Genomic DNA, 21,218 nt, shown 5'->3' with positions numbered 1-21,218 from the left:
TTAACCCCTTGAAGAAATGTCACGAAGGAAGATCTGAGGTGGAGAAATGTCTTGCGTTTGATTAAAGAAGAGGGGGATACACAAAGGATAGGGTTGATCAAAAAAATGGGCTGCTAGTTCCTTGTAGAATTAACCTGATAAACATACTCTTGAAGGTCTTGAAAGCTCTCCAAAGAAATGTTACCCAGAGACACAATCCTTTGAGAAGTACCCAGGGAAGCATAATTGAAAGTTTGCCTTTGTCTTTTTCTTCATAATCACCACTGCAGCTATATCAAATTTTGTGGCCATAGCTTTGGGCGACACTTGAGAGACCTCCAGTGCCCCGGCATTACCGCCCGACCCTGTCAGAGTCAGCGCTTCTGCATAGAGCACTGCTCAGCATGTCACATAACCTGCAGTTCACCATTTATTTGTTTTTGTGCATGCTCATGTAGATAGATAAGAATATATCGCCAAAAGTATTCACTCATCTGCCTTCACACGAATATGAACTATAGTGACATTCTTAATCCATACAGTTTAGTATAATGTCAGCCCACCCTTTGTAGCTGTAACTGCTTCAGCTTTTCTGGGAAGAGCACGCTTGTGAGGTCGGACACTGATGTTGAATGAGAAACCCCAGCTTACATTCTCTGCTCTAATTTATCCTAGAGAGGTTCTGTCGGGTTAAGGCCAGTCAAGTTCTTCCACCCCAAACTCGCTCATCCATGTCTTTATGGACCTTCTTTCGTGCACTGGTGTAGAGTCATATTGCAAGAGGAAAGGGCCATCTTCAAGGTGCTTCCACAATGCTGGGAGCATGAAATTTTCCAAAATATCTTTGTATGCTGAAGCATTAAGATTTCCTTTCACTGGAACCAAGGGGCCGAGTCCAACTCCTGAAAAACAACCCCACACAATAATCCCAGCACCACCAAACTCTATACTTGGCACAGTACTGTCAGACAAGTACCATTTTCTTGGCAAGTGCCAAACCCGGACTCATCCATCAGATTACCAGATGGAGAACTGTGATTTGTCGCTCCAGAGAACACGTCTCTACTGCTCCAGAGTCCAGCGGTAGTATGCTTTAAACCAATACATCCAACACTTTGCATTGTACTTTGTAATGCAAGGCTTGGATGTGACTGCTCTGCCATGGAAACCCATCCCATGAAGCTCTCTATGCACTGTTCTTGTGCTAATCTGAAGACCACATGAAGTTTGGTGGTCTCTGCAGAAAGTTAGCGGCCTTTGCTCAATATGCCCCTCTGACCCCACTGTGATTTTACGTGGCTTACTACTTTGTTACTGAGTTGCTGCTGTTCCCAATTTCTACCACTTTGTTATAATACCACTAACAGCTGACAGTGGAATATTTGGTAGTGAGAAAATCTTACGATTGGTTTAGCTGGACAGCTGGCATCCTATCACGCAAATGTTTGTGGAAGCAGTCTGCATGCCTAGGTGCTTCATTTTGCGCACCTGTGGCAGTCCAGTCTCACATTAAAAAAAAGAACTGATGATGATGGTGCTTGATATGATTGATAGAAAGACAAGCAGATAGATTGATAGATTTAATAATATGTCGTCTATACTACTGTTTGTACCACCACCTTAAAAAACCTTGAATGTCGGGCACCAGATGCTACCACAGATTCACTGGCCTTGCAAGATAATGAGGCCCAAACTCAAGCTGACTGAATGGGGGGAATAGCATTTATAAATTACTATAAGACCTGAATTTCAAAACGAATCCTGAAGGTATTCGATTTAAGATCAAAAACATCAGCATGGATACAAAAAAAGGTAAAACTGTAGTCTTTTAAAATGTTTATATTGCGTAACCAGTGAGATGATCAATTTAAAGTCAAACGACATTACTAATCTACAATGCAATAAGCGTCAAGGCACCTGCCAGAAGGTGTAGCTGGTAACCAGTGAGCACTGTGTCCCACATTATGCTTTGTATCATTATTGAAACAGCATCAGGGGCGGTGGGTGATAGGTGGAAACTGTGCTCATGTAGTCCTCACCATCCTTTGTGTGGCTCTGTGAAACTCTACGCCAGTTTAAACTGTTCACAGTCTGGCCGAGCCAAAAGTGAAAAAAAGAAAAAAAAGAAGAAGAAAGAAACAGTTGCTACAGCACCACGTCGGCTTTGAAACACACCCCTGTCATCAGCCATTACGAGGAAATGCACCAGCAAAGGAAGCATCAGACTTCAAACAGAGGAACTGTGATCCATACACAACAGTGTGACAAAGATATTTTTCTTTCCCAGAGAGAGCTGATAAAAAAGACACACAGATATGATTCAATCTCCTCAGCACATTTTGCAAGTCCAATGAATTATACAAACCAAAAATAATTTGTTTGTCCATGAAAGTCCTAGAACGACACACATGAGAGTTTTGTTTTTTGTTTTTTGTTTTAAATTTGGTGACACTATCTGCAGAATTTACTTTCCAAAACAGCTACAATCCTTATTTCAATTTTTTAAAGCTTTGGCTAAGATTTGGTCTAGTATAGTAAAAGACCACTGAGTTGCCTTTTGGGATCGGCTGGGATAGACAGTGAATTTGAGGAGCGGTTAAGAAAATGATGACTTTAGTTAGATAAAGCATTTTTTTGAGGTCAGAAAACATTGTGACTTTTGTGTTAACAACAACTGTGTATCAGTAATGTCTGTTGTGCTGATAGTATGTAGCAGCATGTGGTTAAACTTTTCTCATACTATATTTTGGGGATGGGGAGGGGGGTTAACAACTTGAGACTTTACAGCAAGCCTATTCAAATGGCGGCCCGCGGGCCACATGCGGCCCAGAAGCAACCTGCGAGTGGCCCTGCCTGTGGTCCTGGCAGAAACACAGAGAAAACGCAAAAAAATTAATTAATTAATTAATTAAAAAAATTAAAAATTCCTACAGCGTAGTGTAGACTGTGAATGCAACACTCCTAGTAGCCTAGCAATATTTAACCCACAATGCACCGTGAAGTAAACATATTAAACAATCATCGTAATATATGATGAGACAACAGCATGTCTTTCTCAGTCCAAACGCGTAAAATTGACAATGAAAACCGTCGGTTTAACCCTGCCTGGACTGACAAATACCTATTCATTTTACCGCCAAATCCAAATGCCAAACCTATGTGTTTAGTTTGCAGTGAGTGTGTTGCGGTACTTACGAAGGCACCACAATGACAAACACCAGACTTTCTACACAAACTTTCCAGAGCAATCTCAGGAGAGGGCTGCAAAAATACAGTTTAATTGCGAGTTTAATAATCTTACAACCGGAGTTGTACTACCACAGTGAGGGTCCTGTACAGCCCAAGAGAGAGCTGCAGCAGCTTCCCTTCGTGTTTGCTTCTTGGTGAAGAAGAAAAGGCCTTTCACGGATTCTGAAACAGTGAAATACTGCACGCTGGCCGTGGTGGATGCGGTGATAAGTGACGAAAAAATTAAAGTAAGTGTGACATCTGCTATTAAAAAAGTTGAAGTTCTGGCTGTTAGATGACCTGAAGAAAACTGATGTAATATCTATAGCAGGAGATGGGTTCACAGACAGAACTGATAAGGCAAGGCAAGGCAAGTTTATTTATATAGCACAATTCAACAACAAGGTGATTCAAAGTGCTTTACAGAGACATTAAAAACAAAAACAAATAAAAAGCATGATTTAAAATTGATAAAAACAAACAAACAAACAAAAAAAAAACAACAACAGTAGATAAAATCAGAACAGTAGATAAAATCAGTAGTTAAAATTAAAGTTTTGAAATTTAAGCTTAAAAGTGTGGATTTGGTGTTTTATTCAAATGCAGCTGAGAATAGGTGAGTCTTCAACCTGGATTTAAATAAACTGAGTGTTTCAGCTGATCTGAGGCTTTCTGGGAGTTTGTTCCAGATATATGGAGCATAAACATATATCTGGAACATAATATATGGAGCATAATGCACAGTTCTGTCCGTTTTTTTGGATGGGAAATTGCTCGCTTACTACCGTTAGAGGGACACACAGCTGGCGAAATAATGTTTGAGAAGATTTAAGCTCTTTTTGAGGAAAATGGTCTGGATATGAAGCGTGTCTGTATACTTGTTAAAGATGGGGCTCCATCCATGGCAGGAAAAGTGACTGGTCAGCAAAATATTTATTTTAATTTGATAGGGAATTATCAAAATGTTTCTTTTTAATTATTATTTCAAATGTGCAAAAAAATAGTTTAGTTATAGCTCCCTTTTTTTAAAAATGGACCTTTTGGTGTGCATTTGCGAGAGGTCACCAGATTTACAGGGGAAAAAGGAATAAAAAAATTACTTGTTTTTCAGTACAGTTGTGTGGGTTTGAAATTGATCATGATCTGCTGCTTACTAGCTGCAAAAAAATATCTGGCCCAGATAAATTCCTTGGTTTGAAAATCTGGCCCAACTAACTTCTTAGTTGAATAGCCATGCTTTACAGATACCTTCCTAGGCAAAGTATGGGTATGCTACACAGATCTCTGGTTCAGAGCCCCTCTTTGCTTTGGTTTTTGCTCATATTTTCTCAAGACAGAACGGCCTCCTGCCCAGCTGAAGGGAAACTACATAAAAAGCTAATTATCCAAGAGAGTCAAATTCCCCATAGTCTCCTTTTTTGATACCCTGAAGTAAGCCCCACCTGGAACCAGAGTCCTAATCTCTGTCCCAGCTACAAGAAAGAGACAAAGGGCCCTTTAGCTAAGATGGCAATATGTATAATGGGAATAAACAAACATGACAGGAAATGATCTGAGAGTATAATTATTACCATGTTGTACATTCTGTAAAAATAAAGACAAGCTGCTGGTTAGGACCAACACTGGCACTGAATACGCTGCAGCTGCACCCCCTGCTCTCCTCTCCCCTAGCTCTCCCTTCTTCTTCCTCCACCTCTTTCTTTATACTTGGTATGAGGCATCCCTACAGGATTTCTGTGCTTTCCTCTCAGCCTGTTTTGTTTGTTTGCTCTTATTTCTTAAAACACACTGCCAGACTCTACAAGACAAGCCAAAGACTCAGACACTGTGATCTGAAGTCTGGTGGCTGAGTCCAAGGACCAGTGGAAGACACAGCCGGAACAAAGCTGACCACAGATCTGAGTAATGGAGCATTTAAAGGTGGTACAACAGTTTTGTTCCAGGATTAACTGGCCAACTTGTGGAGGTCACGCTTGGAAAGATGGTGGAGACATGAGTTTAGTGTGGTTTTCTATGTTAAAAGCGATTAGGCCAAAATACACAGCAGCCATACATATACACATACACATAGATATGTGGGACTAAATTTGCCTGCGCATATTTTTTTATATGTAGTATGGGACTGTGTCAGCGAGACAAGGGGGAGGGGCGGATGTGTAGGGGAGTGCAATGGTGCACTTGATGTCTTTATTATGTTGTGTGACGTGGGGGGGCCGGGGAGGGGGGTAAAGCAGGTGCTTACATGGCTCAGCACTTCCCCACAACTGTGCCAGCACCGGGAGCAACCACACATCCAGTGTTAATCACCATGTTCCCTGCCATTTCACTTGCAAGCATGCCTGCTCTCACACACGCACACACAGGCACACACAATGAAAAATACAGACACACTTGGGGCACCCCAGTAGCCTGCAGGGAAATCGGGGGCTAATCCGACAGTGATCTAGTGACTCTGGAGAGAAACCTCTTGCACACAGGAAAGTTGCTGGCTTAGGGCTGAGGAGTGTGTATGTGTGTTTCTGTTTTAGACGGCAACTGGGGACAAGACGTGGACTTGGAACCTTTGACTGGGGATAGCTTTATTTTTGCATTGCTGTTGGGATTGTTGTATGGATGGTAAGTAATTATGCACTAGGTTTGAATGATTTAAAAAGAGGATAAATTAAATGCATGTTAACTAACAAAAGTTTACAGTATAGCAATGCTAGTTTTTTTCCCAGTGGTCACACCTGGTAATACAACAAGTTTTATCATTTCAAGCTTGAAAGTCAACCTCTCTTCTTCAACACAGCCTGAACTCTCTTAGGCAAGTTTTCTTGCAGTTTCTTGAAGTAGTCTTCGGGAGCAGTTCTCCAGGCTTCATGAAGAACATTCAAAGCTTTTCTTTGGGTTTTTGTTGCCTTTTGTTTCAATCTTAGTTAAGATGATCTCACACTCCTATAATGTTGAGGTTTGGGCTCTGGGGAGGCCAATCAATGACTGATAGAGTTTCATTCTGTGTTTTTCTGCCAAACAAATGCTTTCCAGATGTTGTTGCATTTAGGAATTATTCATAAATCCACCAATTATGACAAGATTCTCAACACCTCTGGCTGAAATGCAGCCCCAAACCATGACAGAGCCTCGGCCGTGTTTTACAAATGGCTGTAGACACTCACTGTTGTACCTGCCTTCTGAACTCTCCGCATACAAACTGATTCAACCCAGTTTCAAATATGGATTCATCACTCCACAAGTGCCACTGATTTTCAGGCCAGTTGTTGTAATTTGGCATACTTCAGCCTTCCTGAACAGACACCCTTTCCACTGAGACTATGTCTTATAAAGCTTCCTTAAAGTCATGTTTTTTAAGAACGTGACTTTCAGGAAACGTAGGTCCACCACTTTTTCAGGTTTCACGATGTTTTTAAGGATGCACTGCACACCATGTTGAGAATTGTCAAGTTTTCATCTAATAGTTTTCTAAATCACTGATGTAAAAATGCTTATTTTTTCTGTCAAACTGCGTTATCTTTGGATTTTTATGAGAATCAACTGAAGAAATTTTGGTTTTTGCGACAAGTAACAAAGTGCTTACAGATAAAATGTTTGCTGTTTGCTATCTTTAGAGAAAACAGTAACTGATCTTTTACTGATCTTTTTAGGTTTTCATACTTTAATGATTCATACTGTAGGGCAGTGTTAAGTGGATTAACAAACAAACTAAAAAATGCTGTGGAAATGTTTTTTTTGTTTGTTTGTTTTTAAACAAGGACCAATACAAAGACTGGATTGAAAATAAATGAAAAAGCAGCTAATGTCTAAAGAAGAACACTGAAAGACCTTCAGAAAGCCTGCAGAACTTGACAGCAAAATATAAATAATTGATGGGTGACTCAAGACTTTTGCATCATACTCTAAGCAAAATGACTGAATGTTTAATCCATGGAGGGAGACATTTTGTAAATCCCAAGAAACAGCAGGATTGGTGGGTGAAACAGGAAACCATTGCACAACTCTCTATAACTGAAGTTCCTTTAATGGTCACTTGAAGCTTGCTCCAAAAGCACGCCAGTCTCTGTAAAGTCATATGAAAATTCTCCCTTTTATAGAAGAAATAAAATTCCAAATTCTCAAACTTGAGGATTTAAACCTGTAGTAAACAATCCCAAAGATGAGGTCAAAGTACGTATCTCTTAGGGACTTGTGGAGGGAAATGTATTCTTCCTAACTTCTTATCAGTGTAACATATAATCTGGGGGAAATAGTAATATTTGAGATGTGATCACCCCATTTGTGAAAGTAAACCCTCAAGAATGATTTTATTGGCACATTTATCATATAAGCACCTCATTCAAATCAACTAGTTTTGTAGTTAGGCAGTCAGTTCATCTTATACATAAACCCATGGGTAGCTCATCAGGACTACTTATAAATTAAAGCTGCTGGATAATGTCAGTAGTTTTATGCTATTATTTACAAAAATCTTAACTCTAAACTGATGATGGGGATAAATTAAGTTAGTGAATCATGAAAGTAATTTCAATATATCATCTGGGAACCATGAATATTTGCATAAAAGGCTGGGTGGATCCAGAAGATATCAAGGTATTTCACCTTATCAAGTGGCAACTTTGATCTGTCAATGAATCTAGTCACAGTCATGACATAAATGACCCCAATGAACAGGAACAGCCAGGGGACCATCACAATCAGGGATTCATCTATCTGAGACCATGAATGTGTGTATAAAATTGAATGGAGATTCATTCAACAGTTTAATATTTCAGTCTGGATCAAAAAGGAAGATTTCAACAGATTTCAACACTCCTTCATAAAAGCAGCGACTTCTGCGTATGTCTATGTTATGCGTGCGTGTGTTTCTGTACATAGACGGCTCACATTACTGGCAAACATTACTGTAATCACAGGAAGTGAAAAGAGAGTCGGGTAACAGGGGGAAAAAAGCAAACTCAAACAAAGTAGAAATAGACAAAAGATTATAGAGATCAACCAGATATAAAACAATAAGAATGCTGGCAAGAAAGAGAAAAGGATGGCAATAAGAATGAAGCAGATATGTGGAGAGAGCTGAAGCAAGCAAACAGTTTGGACTCTCCTGGGAAGGATCTGTTCATCCCACACATATCGAGGGATGAAAGAGAACAAATGTTCCGGGGCCCACATGTCACATAACAAAGATCGGACCGTGCCACTGCTCCATCGGATCCCTCTGAGCTTCTATTGTTAGAGCACAATTCCCACGGGATCCTGAGGAGAATGATCACGAATAAGCCACTCAACATTTAGAAGGTACAGCGTGAGAGACTCCAGAAATCTACTGGCAGAATATATTTTCACCTGGCTCAGAAGGAGAAGAACAGGTAGAAGTTATTAGAATTACTGGAGATATTCCAGTGAGTCATAACATTAATTGTATCTTCATCTGTTTTCAGACACATTTTGAGTTTTCACATAGAAACAAAGCTTTAAACATGGTACATTTGAGGAAAATGGGCTTATGGTTAGATTAAAAAGATATGGGCACACAAGAAGAGGACCCGCAGCTCAAGAACTTAACTGGGTAAGTTAAGCCATCTGAAAAAAAAAAGGTTAAGAATTTGAATTAACTAGATGTGATAGTATTAAAATATTCTGTGGATTTTACAACTTGTGTAAAGTTAATAAATATGAGAATGTTGTGACAAGCCAGACATGGAAACCTTAAACTAAAACAATATTCTATACTTTTTGATGATCACGAACTTAGATTGTTTTTCAAACCAAACAAAAACTGTTTTTAGCCAACAAATATTACATTGAATACTGAACACTTTGTAGAAAATGGCTATTGAAATTAGTAAAACAAGAGTGATGTTTCAAGGAGGCAAACAAAAACTAGAGCTATAAGCATGTCTCTGTCCAAAACTGGAGCAACAGTGGAGCTGTTCTCCATCTTTCTTGTGTAATTATGTGGATTAATAGCTCTTAACTTCATATCTATGAAATATTATGTCTATGATTAATGGATAAGTATGTTCACATGCAGTGGTACACTCTACTGCTTTGCTAGCAGTTCTGAACAAACTTAAGGCATAGCTGTTCATGCATCCCTTTAAGCAATCAGAATGTCAGAGAAATGTTGGTAGCTCATTAGCTTGTGATTTGTCACAATTCATAGGTAAGCGCCTTTAAAATAACGGATATAACCTTAACCTTGACCTAAAATTGGATGATGAACCATTACGATATCAGTGTCTAAGTTTGACTAAATTCTGATCGATGCTATAGGAGGAGTAGCAATTCTTGTAAATTCTGAGAGGTCGTTGGATGGATGGATGCCTCCTCATGGCATGTGCTCACTGGTTCTACACTTACATGAGGAAACTAAAGAAAAGATAAGCCTCTTAAAGTCACTGTGAAAACTTACCAAAGATCAGTATAACACGTTAAGTCCTTCAATATGTGTCAGTTGCATTATTTCCACTTGGTAATGCCCTATGATGTCATAGTGCATGATTTTTTTATAGGTCAGCAACTCAAGTTGCGCATGCAATCATGCAGAGTAAGACACAGAACAGTATTGTTCTCTGCAAAAGAACATAATGCATAAACTTCAACAAACTATTCATAGTTTTCAGTCCAAGACTGACACAGGGATCAGAAGGGAAAGGCGCTGTTGCATCAGGGCTAACAGCAAATGCACCAAAGAAAGGCAGCACAGGCCTGTGACGTCTATTTGGTCATCTTTTTCTTCTTCCTGTGGCTGTTCCTTTCTTTTAGGGTTCGCCACAGAAGAGGATGCTATGCCTAGGATCTGATTCTGTGATGGAAACTCTCTGCATGCCCTTCTCCACTACATCCATGAATCTTCTGTATGGTGTTCCCCTTTTTTCCTTCTTTCAAAATCTTTTGTCCAATATATCCACTATGTCTCATCTGCACTTCTCAGCCTTGCTCTAATGTTGTCTTCGAAACAATCAGCCTGAGCTGTACCTCTGATGCACTCATTTGTAATCCTTTGTGAGTTGTCTGATGACCCCAGGTATTTAAACTCCTCTACCATCACCTTGTGGGAGTGAGACAACCTGTCTCACATGTATTCAGTCTTGCTTCTCATGACTTTTATTCCTCTTCTCTCCAGAGCATACCTCAGTCTCTCCAGGCTCTAATATACCTGCTCCCTATTCTCACTACAGATCACAGAGTCATCTGCAAACAACGTAGTCCACAGAGACTCCTGCCTGACCTCGTCTGTCAGCCTGTCTATCACCACTGCAAACAAGAAGGGGCTCAGAGCCGATCCCTGATGTAATTCCATCTGGTAATATCTTAAAAGAAAAACACCAAAGGCAGCTGAACTTGTAAAATGAAAACAGCAAAGTCCCTGCCAGAAATCCCTTTGCATTCCAAATATCTTGTGGAGAATTCTTCCTTGTACCAATACTAGAATAAAAACAAGACAAAATAAATAAATAAATAAAGATAAATTTTAATGTATTCCTGACTTGGCTGGGTTACTAATGCTGCTGTTTGGAAGGCTTAGTATTGCCAAAGTGTACTAATTAGTTCATATTAGCTAGATACCAAATGTTGAGCCACTGGGCATAACTTTTAGAGTAACTGTAACTGCATTTGTGATAAGGTGATAAGAATTTAGTTAGAACTATAGAAGATAGACGCTACAACAATATCTTGTAACACACATCAAATTAAAATTACAAATAATTTCCAGTGTCAGTTCAAATTCCCCAAACATGTCAATAAACCCAAGTGGACAACGAAGCATTGGTACCATTTCCAGGCAGGTCAGGAAAATTTTGTTAATATGCCACTAACTTTACACTTTGCTGGAAGGGTAGAAGCTGTAAGTTAATGTACCCACCTAGTGAGTAGCGTGGTGACTGTCATGAACTTGATGATTTTAAACAGAACATGATGAACAAAAACTGAATATTGTCAAGTAACCAAGGGCCACTTCAAACACGCATCTTAGCAACACGTTAGTCAAAAGGTGGCCCGTCATAAAAGCATTATCATTGATCATCCTTTGAAATGTGAGAATTATTTTCACTTAGAGTGACTGAATAGAGTCCTGCTCATTGATACACAGGATTATACGAGATCGCTAAAGAACATTAATTTAGGCTGGTAAAGAGAGTTAAGAGTTACAAAAGAATTTGGCAAATTAGTTACAGAGACGTCAATAAAGCACAATCTACAAAGAACTGTGTGGATGTGAACAATTTACACACCCACACAGCCCTTTAAAAATTCTCCCTGTAGGTGCATTCAAAAATTCTCCTGAGATTTAAGTGTTAGCTAAAGTTAACTTTCAAATAATTCATGTTTGCCTATCGTTTGTCTCCCACACGTTTTCTGACTACAAAGTTAATCAACAAGGTGTTTTCACCACAGAGATTCTGACAAAGCAGAGAGACCACACGCCAATCTTATATTAACGATATCTGTAATCCATTTAAGAGTTCAGCTTCAGCACTCTGCTATTATTCACGAATAATTACTATACTGACTTATTTTAAATTAAATCATGTAAAGCTTTTAATAATGCTTACTGACCCTGTAGCAGCCCTTGGCATCAAAAACGATGCCAAGGGCTGAATTACCTGAATTAACAAAAGTTAATTCAGGTAAGTTCAAACAAGTAATTCTGAGATATACAGTCACAGATTAAATAAAACAAAAAGGGGTTACTTCAAACAGCATCAAGGGGTTACACAGTTCGGTTAAATAAAATATAACAATAGATCACCTCTAATCACATACCTCAGTCCGCTTGCCAAGGGTGCAAACTCCGGTGAACACTTAAACACTTCGGCCCGTTTCTCATGGGGTGCTGCTAGCTTGCATGACACACATGTCTAAGATGGACTTTGTAAAACTTATTCCTGCCGCACGACAGACTGCTCATACACGTTACGGGGCATGCCTCTGAGCACATCTGTCCTTAGTGCGACTGCGCATCCAGTTCCGACAACCCCAGCAAGGATGACTTCTGGTACAGATCAGCGGTTCATTACACTCCCACCAATCATGCTATGATTTACAAACTAGCTAATCATACATGATTTGAACAACAACAAAATGAAACCACTTCAACCAATATACAGGTGTACAAACATCATAGAGCAGGTGCCACCTGGACTGTTACATTGTTTATGTCAACATGTCAGTTCCTCTCAGATAATAACATGGTTGTTATTATTCTCTTTCAACAAGAACCACCAGTTTTTGAATAGGCCGCTCGATAATGGGGGGCTTGAAAGCACGGTCCTGTTTCTTGGTCCGACTTTGGACTCCTACTTGAACCTTGACCCGACGGACTAAACCATCATCGCCTTTGATAGTTTCAACGATACGCCCCAGTTGCCACTGACACCTTGGTAACATATCTTCCTTGATGATAACAATGTCATTCACTTTTAGATTACGGCGGGTTTTGTGCCACTTCTGTCTTGTGGAGACATTCATGAGGTATTCTCTTTTCCACCTACCCCAGAACTGCTCAGTTAAGTATTGTACTCTACGCCACCTCTTCGCTGCATACAAGTCTTCTCTCACAAATTTCCCAGGTGGTGGTAGAGCAACTTTGGACTTCATCAGTATAAGATGGTTCGGAGTAAGAGGTTCAGGTGCCTTTGGGTCACAGATACTGCCCACAGTCAAGGGGCGGCTATTTACAATAGCCATGGCCTCATAAAACAAAGTTCTAAGAGAGGCATCGTCTAGTCTTCCCGCACACTGAGCGGTAGTGGCATTTAGCACATTACGAATGGTCCTAATTTGGCGTTCCCAGATGCCACCAGCATGACTTGCAGAAGGAGCACTGAAAACAAACTCACACTGATTGTCTGCCAGGAAAGCTTCCAGTGCCTGCATGTCACATTGCTTGAGAGCCTCTCTGAACTCATTTCTGGCTCCTACAAAGTTTGTGTCCTGGTCGCAGCGGAGTTGGCAAACAGCTCCTCTTAGGCTGATGAAGCATCTAAGGGCATTGATGAATGCATCTGTTGATAGGTCTTCTAGCATCTCAATATGGACAGCACGTGAAGACAGGCACGTAAAGATAAGCCCATACCTTTTGTACTCCTTGCGGCCCTGCTTGATGGAAAATGGACCAAAGCAATCCATACCAGAGTACGAGAAAGGAGCAGAGGCTTCAATCCTTTCCTTCGGGAGCTCTGCCATGCGTTGCTCCTCGGTGGGGCGCCGAAGTTTTCGACATTGCACACATTTATGTATCAACTTGGCAACTGCTTTGCTTCCCCCAAGCACCCAAAACCCATTTGCTCTGAGTTCTGCTAGAGTTTGACTGCAACCTTGATGACAGATGGTGGCATGGTAATGAGACAGTATTAGTCTTGTAATGTGACTTTCCTTTGGAAGGATGACCGGGTGTTTCAGTTCTCGACTGAGCGTTGCCTTTGTCAGTCTTCCACCGACACGAAGTAGTCCTTCATCTAAGATGGGATCAAGACAGCTTAGGGGGCTAGAGCATGGAAGAGAGTTGCCCTTCTGAAGTGTCTTTATGTCTTGCAAAAAGGCTTGTCGCTGAACCAGACTGATTACTAGCTCACAAGCCTTTCTCCTTTCCTCCACCGTCATAATGCTGCTGACACGATCTGACTTCATGCCTAGTCTCTTAATTCTTGCAACTACTCTAATGAGCGTTGTCCAGCTGGAAAAGCGGCTTAGACGGTTCAGAATGTCATTTTGCTCATTGGCATGGGTGGCAAAGGTTTTCACCGATTTAACTTCAGGGTCACAGACTAGCAAATCTGGTGAAAAATGTAGTGTTGGGTGTATCTCAGGTTTCCATAAAAATTTAGGACCCGATAACCAGTTCGTTGACAGAATGTCCCCTGCACAAAGACCTCTCGAAGCGTGGTCAGCTGGGTTTTCTGCCGTATCCACATAGTGCCACTGAGCAGGGTCTGTGGTTTCTCGGATTAGCTGAACACGATTTGCGACAAACACATGGATTCGCCATGCCTCATTGCTGATGTAGGCCAATACAACTTGGGAATCAGTCCAAAAGAATTCCTCGTCAATCTGCATGCCGAGCTCTGTTTTCAACATGACGCTTAGCCTTGCGGAGATTACTGCAGCCAAAAGCTCCAGCCTTGGGATGCTCATGAGCTTTGTTGGTGCAACTCTTGCTTTGGCTAACACAAGGCTATAGTGTACTTCATCCTTTCCATTCTTGTATCTGAGGTAGGAACATGCACCATAACCTATGTTACTGGCATCTGAAAAGTGATGCAGTTCCACCCTCACTATGTTGCCAAAGTCTGGAGGATGGTAGCATCTGGGTATCGCTATTTCCTTTAGCCTGTGTAGATCCCTTTTCCATTGCTCCCACCGTGAATGTAGGCTATCGGGAAGCTGATCATCCCAACCTATGCCCATGCGACACAGCTCCTGGAGAATACATTTACCACTCAGGATAAAGGGAGCTACGAGACCAAGAGGGTCGTAGAGGGAGGAAACAGCAGACAGGATACCACGGCGAGTTGAGGGTTGATCCCTTTTGTCAATGTTGAAGCTGAAGGTGTCACTTTCTATTGACCACTGAATGCCAAGTACGTGACCCTCCGCTGTTGAATCCAGGCTAAGGTTGAGAGGCCCAGTGGTTATTGCCCTTTCTGAAGGTGTAACACCAGATAGCGCCTCCACCTTGTTCGAGTTAAATTTGTGCAAGTGTAAACCTCCAGTCTTACACAGCTGTTGTGCATTGATAATCAGGTCTGTAGCTTCTGTGACTGATGGGACGCTAGTTAGTCCATCATCAACGTAAAAGTTCTTTTCAATGAAAGCAGCCACCGAAGGATAATCGGCTTCGCATTGCTGTGCAAGATATTTAAGGCCGAAATTGGCACACCCTGGAGAGGAACCAGCACCGAAAAGGTGCACCGCCATTCTATACTCTTGGGGTTCTGTTTCTAGCTGACCGCCCTTCCACCATAGGAACCTCAGGTAGTTCCGCATGTTGGGTGGGACATAGAACTGATGGAACATTTTTTCAATGTCGCAGGTGATGGCTACTGCTTCCCTCCTAAAGCGGCAGAGAACTCCTACTAGAGAGTTTATCAGATCAGGGCCAGTCAATAAGGTGTCATTCAGAGAGATGCCCAGAAACTTGGCTGAACAGTCGAAGACCACCCTAAGTTTATCTGGTTTCCTAGGATGGTACACCCCATGATGTGGGATGTACCAAATTGTCTCTCCCTCATGTGCAGGGGGGGCTGGTTCTGCAACACCCTTGCTGATGGTTTCCTCCATGAATGCTGTGTAATGGTCATGGTACTGCTTGTTGGACCTTAACTTCCTCTTGAGGTGTTGCAAACGAGCTTCAGCCAGTCGCTTGTTGTTTGGCAGCATGGGTGGAGAGCTGCCCTTGAAAGGAAGTGGCATCTCATAGTGTCCATTCTTCCTTTTTGTGATTGTGCTGCCGAGGAGTTTTACAAAATGAACATCATCTTGAGAAACATATTTATCTTGATAGTTTCTTTCGCTGAAATCCATTTCTAGGAACTTTAACACATCATTGACCGGAGGCAACGGCATTTCCTTTACTGCCACTCTGTGCACAAAGCTATGATGTTCCTTTCTATCAAGATATGGATTTGCTGATCCTATAATGCTCCAGCCAAGCACAGTTCTTTGAGCAAATGGATGGTTTTCTGATCCTACAATGACTTCTAGAGGGGCCAGTGCTGATGGGCAATCATAGCCAATCAGCAATCCCACTTCACAGTCTTGAAGTGGCTGCAGCTTGTCTGCCAGTTGTCTCAGATGTGGCCACTGAAGTGCGGTGTCCTTTGTAGGAATGTGAGACTTATCGACTGGGATGAAATCTCTTGTGTATGCCTGGCGTAGCTGAACATGCGACTCACTATGGAGCCCACGAACTTGCAATCCACAAGCCACTTTACTAGCTATGACTGTGTCTACTGCTGTCATTGTACTGAGCTTTAATTGCACTGGCTGAGTCTTCACATTTAGTGCAGAGACCAGATCTCCCAAGATGAAAGTTGAATCGCTCTGTGTGTCGAGCAGAGCATATGTGAGAATCTCTCTATGGGGATCTTCTGCCAATGACACAAAAACTGGAACAATGCTAGACGTAGCCGAGGAGTATCTTGTCAATGTGTGTGACGTGACATTGCGGACTTCCTTTGTCTCATTTCCTGCAGATGTTGTTTAACATTCCACTGGCTCCCTCAATTCTCTCTATGTGCAAGCAAGTTGGATGATTTCGACTACATATAGTGCATGTGTGCCTTCTTTTGCATTCTTGTGTTTCATCGTTGCAGACGAAGCATGGTGGTCTTGGCTTTAAAATTAAGGTCCCTGGTTTACCTGCAGAGTGCTTAGCTTGAGCATTTGTGCTGAGTGCCTTGGTTCTCTTAGGAAGCCTTTCATCTGTTACTTTAGTGGTTAATAAGACGGGAGAAGCAATGGGGTTGCAGGCTATTCTAGCTTCCTTTTGTAGAAATCTGGTGAAATGAGCAAATGGTGGATACTCTTGACATCTGTCTAGTTCATCCACGACAACGCGACCCCATCTGCGTACCAGCCATTCGGGCAGCTTTTTGAGAAGTTTATGATTTTCTTCACAATCATTTAGAATTGCCAGCCCTTTAACATGAGGGATGGCCTCGGCACAACTTTGAAGGAAATCTGAAAACTCTCTGAGGGCTACTGGGTCATTGGGAGCTATTTTTGGCCATTTCATCAGTTTATCCCTGAAAGCCTTTTGGACGACAAATGAACTTCCATACCTCTCCTGAAGAATCTCCCAGGCACCCTGATATGCATATTCTGAGTTTCGATAGAAGAACCCTTCGACCGCCTTCCGCGCCTCACCTTCAAGTGCAACATTTTTTCACCTGCGGGGAGGGGTTTGTGGCCAATCAATGCCATAAAGGATATCTTCCAGTCTATAAACTTTAAAGGGTCACCAGTGAACACTGTGGGTTCAGGTGCAGGCAGACGGTTGGAGACGAACAAGCTTGCAAGGTGCAGGCAGACGGTTGGAGACGAACAAGCTTGCAAGCTCCTGTGTTAAGCTGACCTCCTGTTGCTTTTGCAAAATTTCAGGTGGTGCACACTGAGGTCGAAATGATTCAGCCTGTGGATTCAGTGGATTTTGAGATTCAATGATTTGGCTATCAAGTTGTGATTTGTCATCTGCCTCATATTTAAGGCTTTCCAATCCATCGTAGTTGTTGTAAGCTCTCACTCTGGCTGCTGCTACTTTTACCTCATTTTCTGCCTGTAGCTGTTGCAGTTTAGTTCTCTCTTCCTCTAGCTTTGCTGTTATTTCTGCAATCATTTGTGCTTCCTTGATTTTCCACTCATGCTCTAGGCTACTCAACTTGGCTTGCTGCTCATGTATTCGTTGCATTGCCTTCGCCTGTTCTAGTTTAGCTGCAAGGTCAGCTTCGGCATCCACACGTTTGCTAGAAGACCCTTTGTCTAAGGTCTATATAAATAATGTTGCTATTGAGTATCCATTCTTTTATATCAGTGGATAGATGAAGCCACCAAGTCCAGTATCATCTGATAATAATAGATAATAAGTAACATTAAGTTGGACTGTGGTTGTGGTGACTCAGTTTCGTAGTCAACGAACCAGGATCAGGATACCTGAACTATACCTGAACAGCTACATGCATTATTTGCTCATGAGTGATACCTTGAAATGCCTGGAAAAGGTCTGCCATTTTCTTCTTTACTACTTTACTACTTATTTTAAACCCAGATGTACAAACCCAAAATGTCTAACATGAAGAAGATCTGATGGGTCTAAGATTCTGAAAAGTAGGACATTTTCTATTAAACACAAAAAAACATGAATGCATGCATGCATATAGACTTCCTGTTTAAAAGGAGTTTTTCCTTTCCACTCTCGCCAAATGCTTGCTCATAGACAGTTAAAATTGATCTGAAAATGTCTTTATTCTATCATAGTGTGTCTTCAGTTTAGGTTCAAGAGGTGGACCCTACAACAGAGCAATGTTTATCTATATGTTCTATATCTTTAGTACAATAGCCTGTGAGCTGCAGTGTTCATCCATACTTTATGGTTCTATACTACTGAGTGTGTAGTTTTTTTCTAGTGACAGCAGATGAGACAACACATCATTCAAAAAGGAGCTATCATTTTAGATGTGCAAACACAAAGTCTTTCCAGGTATGATTAAAGATAAACATTAAAAAAAAAGATTAATGTTTGGGAAAAAATGCAGATGAACTGATTATGGATGTGAATGACAAGTGGCGAACAGGTGAGGAACAGCAGAGACAGAAAAAAACAACCTGTAAAGCCAGAATCGTGGTAACTAAATGATTATACTTTGGTACAGATCAGTGAGAAAGTTTCTATTTTTAAAAGCACATTGCTTCAACCTACCAGTGTGCTCTTCAAAAAACAATGACTATGCTCAAAAGCTGTCAAAAGTCAACAAAACCAGAATAGATTTATCAGAAAATCCTTTTGCCTTTTTTGACACTGAAAGGAGAGAGAATATTAAGACTCATACAGAAACTTCCTGAATAATACCAAACTAACATTGCAGAGGCTCCTAACCTTCAAAAGCCTTCCCCGGATTAAAAAAAAAAAAAGAACAAACAAACTGTGAACTTGAACACAGAACACAGAGTGACACAAAATTTAAATGCTTATGAAATATCAACTGCAGTCTCCGTTGGTGACCAAACTCAAGGGTGGAAGGTTTAATAACTAACCTGTAATAAATAATAGCACATAATTAATACAATAAAATATTTCATAAACTTAGAAACGTTTAAAGGATGTTTATACAACTGCACTTAAAATAGGTTTTCACATCCTGAAAGAAATAGCATGTCAGAAATACAGTGGAGATTTGAGCAGATGTACAGATGAGCTGAGGATAACATCATTAAAATCACTTACAGGTTTCTGAAGGGAGTTATCTAAATCGTGGAGGTTGAACAACAACCTGCAGCCATCTATTCACGATTTTGGAGCTAGAAAAACAGTGTAAAGACAGACTGGGGCAAATAAGAAGAAAAAAAAAAGAAAGCAACCTGAGTGATATAGGTGAAGATGCCTATCAGTCAAACAGACTCCCATTTTAACAATTCCCACACTGATATGGAATACTATATTATTGATGAAGGTGTGCTTGAATTTGAGTGTTGCACACTGAAATCCTGCATAACAGTCGTGTATGCAACTGTGCTCGATGGATTGATTTTATAAGTCTGAGCATTCAGGTCACTGTCTGTGCTTTCAGTTCTGTTCCTGCAAACACTCACAAGCTGTAAGGCAGAAAAGTACATGCACAAGTGTGTGTGTGTGTGTGTGTGTGTGTGTGTGTGTGTGTGTGTGTGTGTGTGTGTATTCTCAGACTTCTGACAGGTTTACTCCATGGTAGAGTCTTGTCCTGAGCTTTGCACACACACAAAAAAGTCAATATACTTTGAAGTGACTACAAACGTTGCAATTGGCTGTACGCTTCAGAATGGTGTGATGTGGCTGTGAAACAGCCAGCCTGCTGCTACCTACAGATCTTGGCTCGATCACAGACTTCACACTAATAACATAACTGAGCGAGATAAAATGACCCAACCAGTTAAATCTCATGTGATGTATAAGTCTCTAGACCAATGTGAAATTGGACAAAATTAACAGTTTGGGGGTTTTTTTGTTTGCTTGTTCGTTTGTTTTCCCAGAAGTTCTAAAATATCACATTAAATGTTAATGGGAGACAGAAGGATGAAGAACATCATAAATATGACATCAAAACTGGTATGGACCACACTGTGACTGCACAAAACATCGGCACATCTGTAACACTAGTATTCCACAGGTTTGGTATTGAATGTGCGTTTAAATTTTTCAGCTCTTGGAGTTACGGATTACATGGAGTCAGTGTGGAGACTAAACACTAACAAAGCTGAATAACGAAGAAGGAGAGCAACATATTCCTGTTCTCAGTAGAGTGTTGCCAGGACGGTTGGAATATGAAACCACTTGCAGCCAGTACAAAATGTGGTAGAGTATACAATGCTTTGCTACAATATTTGGATTGAGAACCTTTATACTAACAAAAACTCCATCGTGTCTGTTGTTGTTTCTGAGGATAAAACTCAAAGGAAGTTGAGCCAATAACATGACCGTAGAGCTGTAGAAGAGACAGCAGAGGATTCACTGGTGTTGTAAGAGGGAAAAAGATACAAGGTAATGTGTGTTTTAGGTGCATAATTCATACAATACCTTAGATACATGTTTGCTCTTTCTGAAGTTGCAGTTCATTTGAACTCTCAAGGCCAAAGTATATAGCTGCCACCAAACAGCTCACCGACTGCTTGGCATCATCATTCTGTTGATTCACTGACATTTTAGAGGAAAAACGATAATGGTGTGTTTGTTCTACCACACAAAGCAGAACAAGTGATGTTTAAGTGTACAGCTTTATTTTTTAACTTTTTGAAAACCTTTTGCATGAACTATTCCATACATCACTGTAACTCTAGGGTAAATGTGAAGACTGAACTTCTGTTACTGACTTCTTAGTTTCCAAAAGAATTTCAAAGTTCTCTTTGCTACTTTTTGCAAGTTAAAACCAGAGCCTTTGAATGGAAGAGTCACATCATTGCCATTCACTGTACAGCAATGGAGCCTCACAAACATTCAGAAAGTTAGCAATATAGCTGTGCCACAGAGATTTAGCAGTACAGAAGTTTGAGATGCATTTTTAAAAGGTAAGATGTTAAAAAAGAAGTCTGTATGTTATCAGCACACAATCCAACCGCCCGCTGGCAGGTTCCAGCAAAGTCCAAACCCTGACAGGACTCTGACTTACTTGAGGGCTCTGGCTAAAAGTAGTTTTAGCCAGAGCCCTCGAGTAAGTCGGAGACACAAAGTACATTCAAGTGCAGTCAAGAGAACAAGGACATTTAAATATGATGGCTTACAGAAAGATGGTGAGAATGAAGGAAGACTCCGACCTCATGGT

This window comes from Pelmatolapia mariae, linkage group LG7, assembly GCF_036321145.2.
Source record: "Pelmatolapia mariae isolate MD_Pm_ZW linkage group LG7, Pm_UMD_F_2, whole genome shotgun sequence".
Taxonomy (NCBI): domain Eukaryota; kingdom Metazoa; phylum Chordata; class Actinopteri; order Cichliformes; family Cichlidae; genus Pelmatolapia; species Pelmatolapia mariae.
The sequence above is the reverse complement of the archived record's forward strand: the minus strand, read 5'-3'. Positions refer to the sequence as shown.